Source organism: Aegilops tauschii, chromosome 2 (genome assembly GCF_002575655.3).
Source record: "Aegilops tauschii subsp. strangulata cultivar AL8/78 chromosome 2, Aet v6.0, whole genome shotgun sequence".
In the NCBI taxonomy this organism is placed as follows: Eukaryota; Viridiplantae; Streptophyta; class Magnoliopsida; order Poales; family Poaceae; genus Aegilops; species Aegilops tauschii.
In genome coordinates, this window is record NC_053036.3 from 130,636,091 (window position 1) to 130,653,952 (window position 17,862).

The following is a 17,862-nucleotide window of genomic DNA, read 5'->3' on the forward strand; positions in this document are numbered from 1 at the left end:
CCCCGTCTCCTGCAACCATCAACCTTAGACGCACAGTTCGGGACCCCCTACCCGAGATCCGCCGGTTTTGACATCGACACCTGGCGCGCCCAGATGGGTTGTGCCCACCTGGTGCACCTCCCTTTGATATTATTTGCACCAGAAATTCATAAATATTCAGAAAAAACCGTATTAAATTTTCAGAGCATTCTGAGAACTTTTATTTTTGGGTCAGTTTTTTATTGCATGGGAAACTCAGAAAACAGACAAAACATGGCATTTTATTTTATTTAAATAATAAAAACAGAAAATAAAAGGTAGGGACAGAAGGTAGTGCTTACTAAATTCATCAACTTCATACCACTCAAAATGATCCATTAATAAGGTTGATCAGGTCTTATTAACAACCACTTTCGATTAGCATGAAACCGAAGAACTTTCGTAAATCAGTAAGTTACCTCAATGGGGATATGAATGTCCCCAACAATAAGCATTTCATATTTCTTTTTGACAGTAGGTAGAGGTATTTGAAAACTTCCAATAGTGATTGCCGGAGATTTTTCAATAACATTAATACCATTCACTTGGAATTGTTTCTTCGGAAAGTGCATCGTATGCTCATTACCATTAATATGAAAAGTGACCTTGCTTTTATTGCAATCAATAACAGCCCCTGCAGTATTCAAGAAAGGTCTACCAAGGATAATCGACATGTTGTCGTCCTCGGGCATCTCAAGTATAACAAAGTCAGTCAAAATAGTAACATTAGCAACAATAATGGGCACATCCTCACAAATACCGATAGGTATGGCAGTTGATTTGTCAGCTGATACGTCTCCAACGTATCTATAATTTATGAAGTATTCATGCTATTATATTATATGTTTTGGTTGATTATGGGCTTTATTATACACTTTTATATTATTTTTGGGACTAACCTATTAACCGGAGGCCCAACCCAAAATGTTGTTTTATTGCCTATTTCAGTGTTTCAAAGAAAAGGAATATCAAACGGAGTCCAAACGGAATGAAACCTTTGGGAGAGTTATTTTTGGAACGGAATCAATCCAGGAGACTTGGAGTAGACGTCAGGGAAGCTTCGAGGAAGCCATGAGGCAGGGAGGCGCGCCCTACCCCCGTGGGCGCGCCCCCACCCTCGTGGGCCCCTCGTGGCTCCCCTGACCGACTTCTTTCGCCTATATATGTCCATATAGCCTAAAAACATCGAGGAACATAATAGATCGGGAGTTCCGCCGCCGCAAGCCTCTGTAGCCACCAAAAACCAATCGGGACCCTGTTCCGGCACCCTGCCGGAGGGGGGATCCCTCACCGGTGGCCATCTTCATCATCCCGGCGCTCTCCATGACGAGGAGGGAGTAGTTCACCCTCGGGGCTGAGAGTATGTTCCAGTAGCTATGTGTTTGATCTCTCTCTCTCTTGTTCTTGATTTGGCACGATCTTGATGTATCGCGAGCTTTGCTATTATAGTTGGATCTTATTATGTTTCTCCCCCTCTACTCTCTTATAATGGATTGAGTTTTCCCTTTGAAGTTATCTTATCGGATTGAGTCTTTAAGGATTTGAGAACACTTGATGTATGTCTTGCATGTGCTTATCTGTGGTGACAATGGGATATTCACATGATCTACTTGATGTATGTTTTGGTGATCAACTTGCGGGTTCAGTGACCTTGTGAACTTATGCATAGGGGTTGGCACACGTTTTCGTCTAGACTCTCCGGTAGAAACTTTGGGGCACTCTTTGAAGTTCTTTGTGTTAGTTGAATAGATGAATCTGAGATTGTGTGATGCATATCGTATAATCATACCCACGAATACTAGAGGTGACATTGGAGTATCTAGGTGACATTAGGGTTTTGGTTGATGTGTTTCTTAAGGTGTTATTCTAGTACGAACTCTATGATAGATCGAACGGAAAGAATAGCTTCGTGTTATTTTACTACGGACTCTTGAATAGATCGATCAGAAAGAATAACTTTGAGGTTGTTTCGTACCCTACAATAATATCTTCGTTTGTTCTCCTCTATTAGTGACTTTGGAGTGACTCTTTGTTGCATGTTGAGGGATAGTTATATGATCCAATTATGTTATTATTGTTGAGAGAACTTGCACTAGTGAAAGTATGAACCCTAGGCCTTGTCTCAACTCATTGCAATACCGTTTACGCTCACTTTTATCATTAGTTACCTTGCTGTTTTTATATTTTCAGATTACAAAAACCTATATCTACCATCCATATTACACTTGTATCACCATCACTCCGCCGAACTAGTGGAACTATACAATTTACCATTGTATTGGGTGTGTTGGGGACACAAGAGACTCTTTGTTATTTGGTTGCAGGGTTGCTTGAGAGACCATCTTCATCCTACGCCTCCCACGGATTGATAAACCTTAGGTCATCCACTTGAGGGAAACTTGCTACTGTCCTACAAACCTCTGCACTTGGAGGCCCAAAAACGTCTACAAGAAGAAGGTTGCGTAGTAGACATCATCAGCCATTTTCAAGGATATTTCAGTAGGTGCGAGTTTATTCAAGTCAAGTCTTATATATAAAGAGAAAGGCATAACACTAACACCAGCTCCTAAATCACACAAAGCAGTTTTCACATAATTCTTTTTGGTGGAGCAAGGTATAGTTGGTATTCCCGGATCTCCAAGTTTTTTAGGTACTCCATCTTTAAAAGTATAATTAGCAAGCATAGTGGAGATTTCAGCTTAAGGTATTTTTCTCTTATTAGTGATGATGTCGTTCATATACTTTGCATATGGAGGCATTTTCAAGATACCAGTCAAGCGAGTACGCAAATAGACTGGCCTCAGCATTTCAACAAAGCGTTCAAATTCTTTATCATCTTTCTTTTTAGTCGACTTGGGTGGAAAAGGCATAGGTTTTTTAACCCACGGTTCTCTTTCTTTACCATGTTTTCCAGGAATGAAGTCTCTTTTATCATATCTTTTATTCTTAGGTTGTGGGTTATCAAGATCAACAGGTGGTTCTATCTCAACATCATTATCTGTTTCTTCTTCATTATTTGGTTGAGAATCTTCATGAACATCAGCATTATTTTTTTCATTATCACTAGGTGTATGTTCATTACCAGACTAAGTTTCAGCATCTGAGATAGAAGTTTCATTTTCATTATCAGGAGGTTTCTCTATTTCAGGTTCACCAGAAGCATGCAAAGTCATATCATTTTTCTTCTTCTTTTTCTTTCTAGAAGGACTAGGTGTACTAGTGTTATTTCTTTGTGAGTCTTGTTCAATTCTCTTTGGGTGTCCCTCAGGATAAAGTGCTTCCTGAGTCATTTGACCTCCTCTAGTTGCAACTCTAACAGCAAAGTCATGTATGCTGTTATTCATTTCATCAAGCAATTCTCTTTGTGATTTAGCAACTTTTTCTAGCTGGGTTTGTACCATAGAAGAATGTTTTCCAACACCTCTAACATCATTTGAGATTCTAAATAACAAGTCACTCAAGGAAGCAATCATATCAGAATTATATTTCAATAGTTTCATAACATTTGAATTGAAGTGATCTTGTTTTCTAATGTAGTTTTCAAACTCATAAAGGCATTGACTAGGATGCATATTGTGAGGATTGTCATTATCCTTGAACTTCATTAGAGAATTTACCTCTACCACCTTAGGCAGTGGTGGTGTATTAAGCCAATGTATTTCTTTAATAGGAGGTAAATTTTTAACATCCTCAGCTTTAATACATTTTTCCTTCATAGATTTCTTTGCCTTGCATATCTTCGGGACTGAGATATAATATACCCCTTTTCTTCGGAGTGGGTTTAGCCGGTGGTTCAGGAAGAGTCCAATCATCATAATTTTTCAATATGTTATTCAATAATTCTTCAGCTTGTCCAATAGTTCGTTCCGTGAAAACACAACCAGCGCAACTATCTAGGAAGTCCCTAGAAGCATCGGTTAGTCCATTATAGAAGATATCAAGTATTTCATTTTTCTTAAGAGGATGATCAGGCAAAGCATTAAGTAACTGGCAAAGCCTCCCCCAAGCTTCTAGGAGACTCTCTTCTTTAGTTTGCACAAAGTTAAATATTTCCTGTAAGGTAGCTTGTTTCTTATGAGCAGGAAAATATTTTCCAGAGAATAAATAAATCATATCCTGGGGACTACGCACACAACCAGGAGCAAGAGTATTGTACCAAGCTTTAGCATCACCCTTTAATGAGAAAGGAAATAATTTGAGAATAAAGTAATAGCAAGTTTTCTCATCATGAGTAAAAAGGATGGCTATGTCATTTAACTTAGTAAGATGTGCCACAACAGTTTCAGTTTCATAACCATGGAAATGATCAGATTCAACCAAAGTAATTAACTCTGGGTCAACAGAGAATTCATAATCCTTATCAACAATAAAGATAGGTGATGTAGCAAACTTAGGATCATATTTCATTCTAGCATTCAGAGATTTTTCTTTATACTTGCATAGTAATTTCTCTAGATCATCTCTATCCTTACAAGCAAGAATATCTCTAGTTGTCTCCTCATTCATAACATAATCTTCCGGTACCTTAGGCAGTTCATATCTAGGAAGGCTAGTTCTAGCAGGTGTTTCAGGAGTTTCAGTTTCAAGCTCATCATCAGATTCAGCAACATCATGTTGTATTACTCTAGCAATTTGTTCATCAAGAAATTCGCCAAGTGGCACACCATCATTATCAAGCAAGGTACTAGCATCTCATAAGAATTATCCATAGCAGAAGTAGCATCATCAATAACTTGCGACATATTAGAATTGATAGCATGTGGTGGTGTTGCTAGTTAACTCATAACAGAAGGTGAATCTAAAGCAGAACTGGATGGCAGTTCCTTACCTCCCCTCATATTTGAGGGATAAATCTTTGTCTTAGGATCCTTCAGATTCTTCATAGTGATAAATTGATAATAATCCCAAGTGAATATAGCTATGCTCCCCGGCAACGGCGCCAGAAAAAGGTCTTGATAACCCACAAGTATAGGGGATCACAACATTTTTCGAGGGTAGAGTATTCAACCCAAATTTATAGATTCCACACAAGGGGAGCCAAAGAATATTTGAAGGTATTACCAGCTGAGTTGTCAATTCAACCACGCCCGGAGATTAAGTATCTGCAACAACGTAATCAGTAGCAAAGTAATATGATAGTTTTGATAATAGTAGCAGCAGCAACGGTAACAGTAACAGTGATAGCAGTAATTTTCTAGCAAGTGTAACAGTGATGATAATAGTAGTAACTTAGCAAGAACAATATAAGATAAATTCGTAGGCATTGGATCGGTGACTTGTTGGATGATATTCATCATGAGACAGTTATAACCTGGGGTGATATGGCACTAGCTCCAATTCGTCAATATAATGTAGGTATGTATTCCGTAAATAGTCATACATGCTTATGGAAAGAACTTGCATGACATCTTTTATCCTACCCTCCCGTGGCAGCGGGGTCCATATTGGAAACTAAGGGATATTAAGGCTTGCTTTTAATAGAGAACCAGAACAAAGCATTAGCACATAGTGAATACATGTACTCCTCAAACTACGGTTATCACCGGGAGTGGTCCCGACTATTGTCACTCTGGGGTTGCCGGATCATAACATGTAGTAGGTGACTATAACTTGCAAGATCGGATCTAAAACATGGATATAATGATGATAACATAAACGGTACAGATCTAAGTTCATGGCACCCGGGCCCAAAGTGACAAGCATTAAGCATAGCAAAGTGATAGCAACATCAATTTAGAACATAGTGGATACTAGGGATCAAGCCCTAACAAAACTAACTCGATTACATGATGAATCTCACCATAATCCTCACCGACCAGCGAGCCTACGAAGGAATTACTCACTCCCGGTGGGGAGCGTCATGGAATTGGCGATGGAGAAGGGTTGGTGATGACGAAGAACGAAGATCCACCTCTCCGGAGCCCCAAACGGAGTCCAGATCTGGCCTCCCGATGAAGAATAGGAGGTGATGGCGGCTCTGTCTCGTGGATCGCGATAATTCTTTCTTCCTTTTTTTTGTAGAAAAATAGGATTTTATAGCATTGGTTTCAGGGTTTGCGGGGCCACCAGGTGGGGACAACCCACCTGGGCGCGCCAGGAGAGGGGGGCGCGCCCTGGTGGGTTGTGCCCACCCAGGTGCCCCTCTCCGGTAGGTCTTGGCTCCAGAATTCTTATTTATTGTATAAAAATTCCTCGTAAAGTTTCATTCCATTCTGAGAACTTTTATTTCTGCACAAAAACAACACCATGGTAGTTCTGCTGAAAACAACGTCAGTCCGGGGTTAGTTTCATTCAAATCATGCAAATTAGAGTCCAAAACAAGAGGAAAAGCATTAGGAAAAGTAGATACGTTGGAGACGTATCAAGATTGCACTTACCTGTTGTCCATGAGAAAACCCAAATCTGGGAGGGGTGGGTAGGCAGTGGAAGGAACATTGGCGTTAGTCGCTGCCGATAGCCAGTGTCGCTAGGGTGAGTTGCGAAAGGCGGTTGTATCTTGCAGGTGGCTGCAATCTGCAACGACATCCGGTTGCGACCTCAGGTGTGTGAGCAGAGTTGTAAAGATGGAGGGAACTGCAAGGCGGACAGGGGTGAGGAAGGAGGGACAAGGGTTTTCTCTCACAAAATGTGACGAGTCTTTTCGTATGGACTTGGCCCACATGTCATTGGGCGCATGGTTCTAAGGCCCAATTGTCAGTGAACGAATTGGAGGTAAAATATAGCTCAAAAAATGACTGAATGATTTTTGTGTGTGTTTAGGCATTACATTTACAGAACCATATGGCATTGGCATTACATTTAGTGAACCCTATGGCATTGGCTTCTTAATTAATATGTACACTACATAATATAATGGGGAAATTTTGTTTCTGGCACTCTAGATTTTGCCAATTACACTTATGCCACTCTCAAATTTGTCATTTCACCTTTGCCAGTCTTAGGTTTTGACAATGTATCATAATTGACATTTCGTGGAAGAAGTAAAAAAATAGAGTGGCAATTGTGATATATTGTGAAAAGCTACTGGTGACAGAAGTGAAATTAATATTTTCTGCTTGTGCCACAAAATGGGAATTGTGATACATTGTCAAAATCTACAGTGGCAAGAGCGTAATGTCCAATTTTAGAGTGCCATAAGCACAATTGGCAACAAATTAAGAGTGGCGAAAACTAACTTTTTCCTAATATAATTAGACATACATCTTAAGTTCCATATAGCATCTAAATGTGCATGCATATAGTGGCACTTAAAGCTTCACATAAGTTCACACTTTCTGACACTTAGGACATGACAAAAGTTTAGATGCATATCTTGCCACTTCAGCAATGACAGACAACAAACATGCATAAACATAGTCTTGTACATCACTAGTTCCATCAAAACAGCATGCATAATTACGAGGGTTCAAGTAGCTCCAGCATCTGCAACACCTCTAGCATCGCCAGCCCCTACAATAGCACCTCCAGCATCGCCAACCCCTGCAACAGCACCTCCAGCATCACCTTCAGCATCTTCGTCGTCTTCATCCTCAAAAGCATTACGAGGGACATGCATGATGACAGTCCTGGTGATGCCATACAACTATGGGGTTCGTGGCATTAGGTGTGAAACTTTGGTTACCGTCATTAGTGCTTCAGCTTCGGTGCCTTCTGCTAACTTCAGGTTGCAGCCATGAATCAATGAAACGACTATTTGGTACTTGAATTTCACCAGAACCACATCCTTGATTTCATGATCAACTATCTTGAAGTCTAACTGACATAAAGCTGATGGAGAGCATATGCAACAGCAAATGCAGGTGAAAATAGGCCTCTCTTGACAGTGAACATGGCTACATCGTTAGCAATATAATATTCCAGATCCAACTTAACCTTAGTGGCATACACAATTTGAAGAACTTCAGGGGAATGATCATACAACTGAAATGCAAATAAATAACATTTTCATGAAAATCATGTGGAAATTCAGATTTATAACATTCTATTTCTAATCGGAGGAACCTAATCATCATCCATGTTGCCCATGTCTGAATTTATGGGATACACAACACAAACTAGGAATAAATACTGAAAGATTAGGACATAAATGTACATCGGGATTCAAGAACTGATAACGCTTGATTCCGTATTCTACAACTTCATCGATTGTCCGTGCAAGCCTTTTTCCCTAACATGCATGTCAAATAGATAATTAAGAAATCGCATAAATGTTCAGATTTGGGCGTTTGATTCATCCAAACAAATGAAAAACTAGCTAGCAAGCAGTACGAACAGCCTAGCCTTCGCCTTCATAGCTTGACAGAGGGTCCCACTGGAATCCATCATGCAAATTCAGATTCTTAAAGATCGGATGAAGCTTTGTGTGCTTCAAGAAGTCAAGAACAAGAGAGACAAATGGGGAAACTAGAAATTGAGGGGCAGTTTTCTGATGGTACAGGGAAGTTGGAAGAGCGGTGGTAACTATTCTGCGCATTCCTTCTCGATGCGGTCGAAGCTTATGTGAGAAGGCAGAGGAGAAGGCAGGCAAATTAGGAGCTGTCGATCCTCCATTTGGCGGCACATAGTGTTCAAAGGAAGGCGAGGAGGCAGCGGCACAGAGGCCATACATCGTGCATCCAATGACTGCGAATCAAAGTACATTCTTTTATTTATTTACTTTTAATGAAAAAATGAGGAGAAAACCAATTGTGTGCATGACTTTTAAAGAACTATTCTCGCAAGGTGATTCAAGATGATCATGTCTTGCTAAACCCTGAGTCCAACATCGTCATGTGGCAAGTTGAAATGTGAGGTAGAACTTGTGATCATCAATGGAGTCAGACGATCCATGCTCAATATTGTTCATGACACATGGAAAAAGTAAAGTTCCGTTCAACACAAACTTCTTCCATCAAATCATGAAATGGAAAAAAACCCGCAATGGTGTGACAAAGTACAACAAAATGAGATACGCGGCATGAGTGGGTGCGCAATACATGTACAATGTGGTTCCTACATCATGGAGAGCTTGTGTGCATGATTTTAAAAGTGTTATTCACACAAGGTGATTCAAAATGTGACCAAGTACAAGAAAATGAGATATGAGACTTGAGCGTGTGAAAGATACGTCTCCAATGTATCTACAATTTTTTATTGTTCCATGCTATCAAAGTATCAATCTTGGATGTTTTATATACATTTACAAGCAACTTTATATCATTTTTTGGGAGTAACCAATTAACCTAGTGCCCAGGGCCAGTTGCTATTTTTTGCTTGTTTTTTGTTTTGCAGAATATCAGTACAAAACGAAGTCCAAATGCCACGAAATTTTTTGGAGATTTTTTTCTGGACATAATGAAGACTGGAATCTTCGGGAGAAGACCAGACATAGGAGCTGAAGGTAATATGCCCTAGAGGCAATAATAAAGTTGTTATTTTATATTTCCTTATTCATGATAAAGGTTTATTATTCATGCTAAAATTGTATTGATCGGAAATTTAAATACATGTGTGAATACATAAACAAATACCGTGTCCCTAGTAAGCCTCTACTGGACTAGCTCGTTGATCAAATATGGTTAGGGTTACCTAACCATAAACATGTGTTGTCATTTGATAACGGGATCACATCATTAGGAGAATGATGTGATGGACAAGACCCATCTGTTAGCTTAGCATATGATCATTCAGTTTATTGTTACTACTTTCTTGAATGTCAAATACATGTTCCTTTAACCATGAGATCATGTAACTCTCAAATACGGAGGAATACCTTGTGTGCTATCAAACGTTTCAATGTAACTGGGTGATCATAAAGATGCTCTACAGGTATCTCCGAAGGTGTTTTCTGAGTTGGCATGGATCGAGATTGGGATTTGTCACTCCGATTATTGGAGAGGTATCTCTGGGCCCTCTCGGTAATACACATCATAAGAAGCCTTGCAAGCAATGTGACTAAGGAGTTAGTTGCAAGGTGATGTATTACGGAACGAGTAAAGAGACTTGCCGGTAACGAGATTGAACTAGGTATGAAGATACCTGATACGTCTCCAACATATCTATAATTTTTGATTGATCCATGCTATTATATTATCTGTTTTGGATGTTTTATATGCATTAATATGCTATTTTATATTATTTTTGGGACTAACCTATTAACCTAGAGCCCAGTGCTAGTTCCTGTTTTTTCCCTGTTTTTGAGTTTCGCAGAAAAGGAATACCAAATGGAGTCCAAACGGAATAAAACCTTCGCGATGAATTTTCTTGGACCAAAAGACAACCAGGAGACTTGGAGATGAAGTCGGAGGAGCCAAGAGGCAGCCACAAGGATGGAGGGCATGCCCAGGGGTAGGGTGCGCCCCCACCCTTGTGGGCCTCTCATGCACCTCCTGACCTAATTCTTGCGCCTATATAATCCCATATATCCCCTATCGGGGGGATGAACCCCGGGCAGGCAACGGAACCCGGATCCTTTTAAAAAATAATGGGGCCAATATCGCCCCTCATTCCGGCTCACGCTTGGCCGGGTCGCTCAACCCGGCCAAGCCCCACTACCCGGCCTAATCCTCGACCCGACCAGACTCCTCAACTCGGCCCCAACAACCAACTCAAGACTTCCCCAACAAGCCAGCTCCACCCTTGGCATGTTCTCCAACCTGGCCGAGGGTCAGCGGCCGTCCCATCCCAGCCGTACGATGGGACGAGTCTCCACCTACCGATGACGAAGACAACAGTGCCCCGCCCATGCCTCTGGTCAGCCGGGTGCAGAAACAATGCCCCCACCTACCCGCTGACTAGGGCTGGCATGGCCACAGTGCAATCGTCGTCACCCATGACGCCAGCAAGCGGCGACCTGACAGAGCGCCACAGTAGCCGACTCAACCCGGCCACTCCCTGACGATCGACAAGATGGACAACAGTGCCCCCGTACCCGGCAGGTCCGGCGCCCGGGGAACCCGGCGAGACCTGGCACCCGGCGGGTCCATCACCGGGTTCCTGGACACTGACAACCCGGCCCTACAGCCTTGTAACATTACCATTGTAACCCTGGGGGGTTAACCTATAAAACCCCCAGGAGCCCTCATGCATACGGGCAACTCTCTCACTCGCATAGGCGAACTCACTCATCCACTCACTCACACCCCTAGCAAGCAACACCCAGGAGAGGGAGCTGCCTAAGCCTTGGCCAACCTTCCTTCTTCCTCCATACAGCTCTAGAAGCAACCTTGTACTGATACATATCAACTATACTCGGCAGGACTAGGGGCGTTATCTCTCCAGAGAGCCCCGAACCTGGGTATGTCTTGCGTCCCGTGCTCGCTCATGCCGACCTCGCCTCTGGAGCCCACCAGTGCCCTCGAGCCTCTTCCTATCTTTAGCCATCCCTTGGCATCTGCTGAGCGCCCACCACGACAGTTGGCGCCCACCGTGGGGCAGCTCGAGGTCCTGGCTGGGAGCATGCTTCAGACGGGACTCCTCTCCGACTCCGACAAGCCGTCACGCTGGCGGACAACGTCATCGACGCACTCGCCGCCTCCTTCGCTGCAGTGCGCATCTCTGACGTGCCTGCGGCCGACGAGTACCCTAGCGAGATACTTGACTTTTCCGACTCCCCCCTTTCCCTCGACGGCGGCACTCCCGTCAGGGCAATGGACCTCTGTGTGGAGGTCTTCGTCACTGACACCGGTGCCGCTTCCTCGTCCAGCGCAGCAAGGAAGGCCGCCGAAGCCAGGGTCGCAGCGGAGCGGGCCAGCCCGCCCAACCCGCTGCGCGCCACGAGGCAGAGCCTTTGCGTCCCCATCTGCACCGACATCGACGCCTCCGACATCGCCGAGGCCCGGACTCGTCTCGACGAGGACCGCCAGCGCCTGCTAGACCTCAACGAGACGCTCGCTGAGGGAGTCCTGGACTAAGGGGTCCTCGGGCGTCCGGTATGTTATCTATTGGGCCGGACTGATGGGCTGTAAAGACATGAAGGCCGAAGACTGTACTCGTGTCCGGATTGGACTCTACTTGGCGTGGAAGGGAAGCTTGGCGACCGATTATGAAGATTCCTTCTTATGTAACCAACTCTATGTAACCCTAGATCCCCCCGGTTTCTATATAAACCGGAGGGGGTAGTCCGGAAAGGATACACGCATTACCATAGTCATATAGGTTAGACTTTTAGGGTTTAGCCATTACGATCTCGTGGTAGATCAACTCTTGTAATACTCATATTCATCAAGATCAATCAAGCAGGAAGTAGGGTATTACTGAAGGAAATATGCCCTAGAGGCAATAATAAAGTATTATTTATTTCCTTATATCATGATAAATGTTTATTATTCATGCTAGAATTGTATTAACCGGAAACACAATACATGTGTGAATACATAGACAAACAGAGTGTCACTAGTATGCCTCTACTTGACTAGCTCGTTGATCAAAGATGGTTAAGTTTCCTAACCATAGACATGAGTTGTCATTTGATTAACGGGATCACCTCATTAGGAGAATGACGTGATTGACTTGACCCATTCCGTTAGCTTAGCACTCGATCGTTTAGTATGTTGCTATTGCTTTATTCATGACTTATACATGTTCCTATGACTATGAGATTATGCAACTCCCGTTTACCGGAGGAACACTTTGTGTGCTACCAAACGTCACAACGTAACTGGGTGATTATAAAGGTGCTCTACAGGTGTCTCCAAAGGTACTTGTTGGGTTGGCGTATTTCGAGATTGGGATTTGTCACTCCGATTGTCGGAGAGGTATCTCTGGGCCCACTCGGTAATGCACATCACTATAAGCCTTGCAAGCATTGTGACTAATGAGTTAGTTGCGGGATGATGTATTACGGAACGAGTAAAGAGACTTGCCGGTAACGAGATTGAACTAGGTATCAAGATGCCGACGATCGAATCTCGGGCAAGTAACATACCGATGACAAAGGGAACAACGTATGTTGTTATGCGGTCTGACTGATAAAGATCTTCATAGAATATGTGGGAACCAATATGAGCATCCAGGTTCCGCTATTGGTTATTGACCGGAGAGGTGTCTCGGTCATGTCTACATAGTTCTCGAACCCGTAGGGTCCGCACGCTTAAAGTTAAGATGACAGTTATATTATGAGTTTATATGTTTTGATATACCGAAGGTTGTTCAGAGTCCCGGATGTGATCACGGACATGACGAGGAGTCTCGAAATGGTCGAGACATAGAGATTGATATATTGGAAGCCTATGTTTGGACATCGGAAGTGTTCCGGGTGAAATCGGGATTTTTCCGGAGTACGGGGAGGTTACCGGAACCCCCCGGTAACTTAATGGGCCTTAGTGGGCCTAGGTGGAAGAGAGGAGAGGAGGCTAGGGCAGGGCCGCGCCCCCCTTCCCCCCAGTCCGAATAGGACAAGGGGAGGGGGGGCGGCACCTCCCTTCCTTCCTCCCCTCCACCTCTTCCCCTCTTCCACTCCTAGTCCAACAAGGAAAGGGGGGAGTCCTACTCCCGGTAGGAGTAGGACTCCTCCTGGCGCGCCACACCTCCTAGGCCGGCGGCCTCCCCATTGCTCCTTTATATACGGGGGCACGGGGGCACCTCTAGACACACAATTGATATACGATATTTTAGCCGTGTGCGGTGCCCCCCTCCACCATATTACACCTCGATAATATCGTAGCGGAGCTTAGGCGAAGCCCTGCGTCGGTAGAACATCATCATCGTCACCACGCCGTCGTGCTGACGAAACTCTCCCTCAACACTCGGCTGGATCGGAGTTCGAGGGACGTCATCGAGCTGAACGTGTGCTGAACTCGGAGGTGCCGTGCGTTCGGTACTTGATCGGTCGGATCGTGAAGACGTACGACTACGTCAACCGCGTTGTGTTAACGCTTCCGCTTTCGGTCTACGAGGGTACGTGGACAACACTCTCCCCTCTCGTTGCTATGCATCACCATGATCTTGCGTGTGCGTAGGAATTTTTTTGAAATTACTACGTTCCCCAACAGTGGTATCAGAGCCTGGTTTTATGCGTTGATGCTATGCACGAGTAGAACACAAGTGAGTTGTGGGCGATATAAGTCATACTGCTTACCAGCATGTCATACTTTGGTTCGGCGGTATTGTGAGATGAAGCGGCCCGGACCGACATTACGCGTACGCTTACGCGAGACTGGTTTCACCGTTGCGAGCACTCGTTGCTTAAAGGTGACTGGTGGGTGTCTGTCTCTCTCACTTTAGTTGAACCGAGTGTGGCTACGCCCGGTCCTTGCGAAGGTTAAAACAGCACCAACTTGACAAACTATCGTTGTGGTTTTGATGCGTAGGTAAGAACGGTTCTTGCTAAGCCCGTAGCAGCCATGTAAAACTTGCAACAACAAAGTAGAGGACGTCTAACTTGTTTTTGCAGGGCATGTTGTGATGTGATATGGTCAAGACATGATGCTATATTTTATTGTATGAGATGATCATGTTTTGTAACCGAGTTATCGGCAACTGGCAGGAGCCATATGGTTGTCGCTTTATTGTATGCAATGCAATTGCCAAGTAATTGTTTTACTTTATCACTAAGCGGTAGCGATAGTCGTAAAAGCAATAAGTTGGCGAGACGACAACGGTACTACGATGGAGATCAAGGTGTCGCGCCGGTGACGATGGTGATCATGACGGTGCTTCGGAGATGGAGATCACAAGCACAAGATGATGATGGCCATATCATATCACTTATATTGATTGCATGTGATGTTAATCTTTTATGCATCTTATCTTGCTTTGATTGACGGTAGCATTATAAGATGATCTCTCACTAAAATTTCAAGATAAAAGTGTTCTCCCTGAGTATGCACCATTGAGAAAGTTCTTCGTGCTGAGACACCACGTGATGATCGGGTGTGATAGGCTCTACGTTCAAATACAACGGGTGCAAAACAGTTGCACACGCGGAATACTTAGGTTAAACTTGACGAGCCTAGCATATGCACATATGGCCTCGGAACACGGAGACCGAAAGGTCGAGCGTGAATCATATAGTAGATATGATCAACATAGTGATGTTCACCATTGAAACTACTCCATCTCACGTGATGATCGGACATGGTTTAGTTGATTTGGATCACGTAATCACTTAGATGATTAGAGGGATGTCTATCTAAGTGGGACTTCTTAAGTAATATGATTAATTGAACTAGAATTTATCATGAACTTAGTACCTGATAGTATCTTGCTTGTCTTGAGAAAGCAAAGTTGTTCCGTTGAATTTATCATCAATTGTAGATAAATGGCCCGTGCTGTTGTTCCGTTGAATTTTAATGCGTTCCTTGAGAAAGCAAAGTTGAAAGATGATGGTAGCAATTACACGGACTGGGTCCGTAACTTGAGGATTATCCTCATTGCTGCACAGAAGAATTACGTCCTGGAAGCACCGCTAGGTGCCAGGCCTCCTGCAAGAGCAACACCAGAAGTTATGAACGTCTGGCAGAGCAAAGCTGATGACTACTCGATAGTTCAGTGTGCCATGCTTTACGGCTTAGAACCGGGTCTTCAAACGATGTTTTGAACGTCATGGAGCATATGAGATATTCCAGGAGTTGAAGTTAATATTTCAAGCAAATGCCCGGATTGAGAGATATGAAGTCTCCAATAAGTTCTACAGCTGCAAGATGGAAGAGAATAGTTCTGTCAGTGAGCATAAACTCAAAATGTCTGGGTATAATAATCACTTGATTCAACTGGGAGTTAATCTTCCGGATGATAGTGTCATTGACAGAATTCTTCAATCACTGCCACCAAGCTAAAAGAGCTTCGTGATGAACTATAATATGCAAGGGATGAATAAGACAATTCCCGAGCTCTTCGCAATGCTAAAGGCAGCGGAGGTAGAAATCAAAAAGGAGCATCAAGTGTTGATGGTCAGTAAGACCACTAGTTTCAAGAAAAAGGGCAATGGGAAGAAGAAGGGGAACTTCAAGAAGAACAGCAAGCAAGTTGCTGTTCAGGAGAAGAAACCCAAGTCTGGACCTAAGCCTGAAACTGAGTGCTTCTACTGCAAGCAGACTGGTCACTGGAAGCGGAACTGCCCCAAGTATTTGGCGGATAAGAAGGATGGCAAGGTTAACGAAGGTATATGTAATATACATGTTATTGATGTGTACCTTACTAATGCTCGTAGTAGCACCTGGGTCTTTGATACTGGTTCTGTTGCTAATATTTGCAACTCGAAACAGGGGCTACGGATTAAGCGAAGATTGGCTGAGGACGAGGTGACGATGCGCGTGGGAAATGGTTCGAAAGTTGATGTGATCGCCGTCGGCACGCTACCTCTACATCTACCTTCGGGATTAGTTTTAGACATAAATAATTGTTATTTGGTGCCAGCGTTGAGCATGAACATTATATCTGGATCTTGTTTGATGCGAGACGGTTATTCATTTAAGTTAGAGAATAATGGTTGTTCTATTTATATGAATAATATCTTTTATGGTCATGCACCCTTGAAGAGTGGTCTATTTTTAATGAATCTCGATAGTAGTGACACACATATTCATAATGTCGAAGCCAAAAGATGCAGAGTTGATAATGACAGTGCAACTTATTTGTGGCACTGCCGTTTAGGTCATATCGGTGTAAAGCGCATGAAGAAACTCCATACTGATGGACTTTTGGAATCACTTGGTACTTGCGAACCATGCCTCATGGGCAAGATGACTAAAACACCGGTCTCCAAAACTATGGAGAGAGCAACAGATTTATTGGAAATCATACATACAGATGTATGTGGTCCGATGAATATTGAGGCTCGTGGCGGATATCGTTATTTTCTCACCTTCACAGATGATTTGAGCAGATATGGGTATATCTACTTAATGAAACATAAGTCTGAAACATTTGAGAAGTTCAAAGAATTTCAGAGTGAAGTTGAAAATCATCGTAACAAGAAAATAAAATTTCTACGATCTGATCGTGGAGGAGAATATTTGAGTTATGAGTTTGGTCTTCATTTGAAACAATGCGGAATAGTTTTGCAACTCACGCCACCCGGAACACCACAGCGTAATGGTGTGTCCGAACGTCGTAATCGTACTTTACTAGATATGGTGCGATCTGTGATGTCTCTTACTGATTTACCGCTATCGTTTTGGGGTTATGCTTTAGAGACGACTGCATTCACTCTAAATAGGGCACCATCAAAATCCGTTGAAATGACACCTTATGAACTATGGTTTGGCAAGAAACCAAAGTTGTCGTATCTTAAAGTTTGGAGTTGCGATGCTTATGTGAAGAAACTTCAACCTGATAAGAACCTAAATCGGAGAAATGTGTCTTCATAAGATACCCAAAGGAGACTGTTGGGTACACCTTGTATCACAGATCCGAAGGCAAGACATTCGTTGCTAAGAATGGATCCTTTCTAGAGAAGGAGTTTCTCTCGAAAGAAGTGAGTGGGAGGAAAGTAGAACTTGATGAGGTAACTGTACCTGCTCCCTTATTGGAAAGTAGATCATCACAGAAACTTCCGATAATGATCATGACGAACCTCGAACCAGTTTCTGCGACACCTACGCCAATTAGTTGGGAAGTTAATGATAATGATCATGAAACTTCCGATCAAGTTATTACTGAACCTCGTAGGTCAACCAGATTAAGATCCGCACCAGAGTGGTACGGTAATCCTGTTCTGGAGGTTATGTTACTAGACCATGACGAACCTACGAACTATGAAGAAGCGATGGTGAGCCCAGATTCCGCAAAATGGCTTGAGGCCATGAAATCCGAGATGGGATCCATGTATGAGAACAAAGTATGGACTTTGGTTGACTTGCCCGATGGTCGGCAAGCCATTGAAAATAAATGGATCTTCAAGAAGAAGACTGACGCTGATGGTAA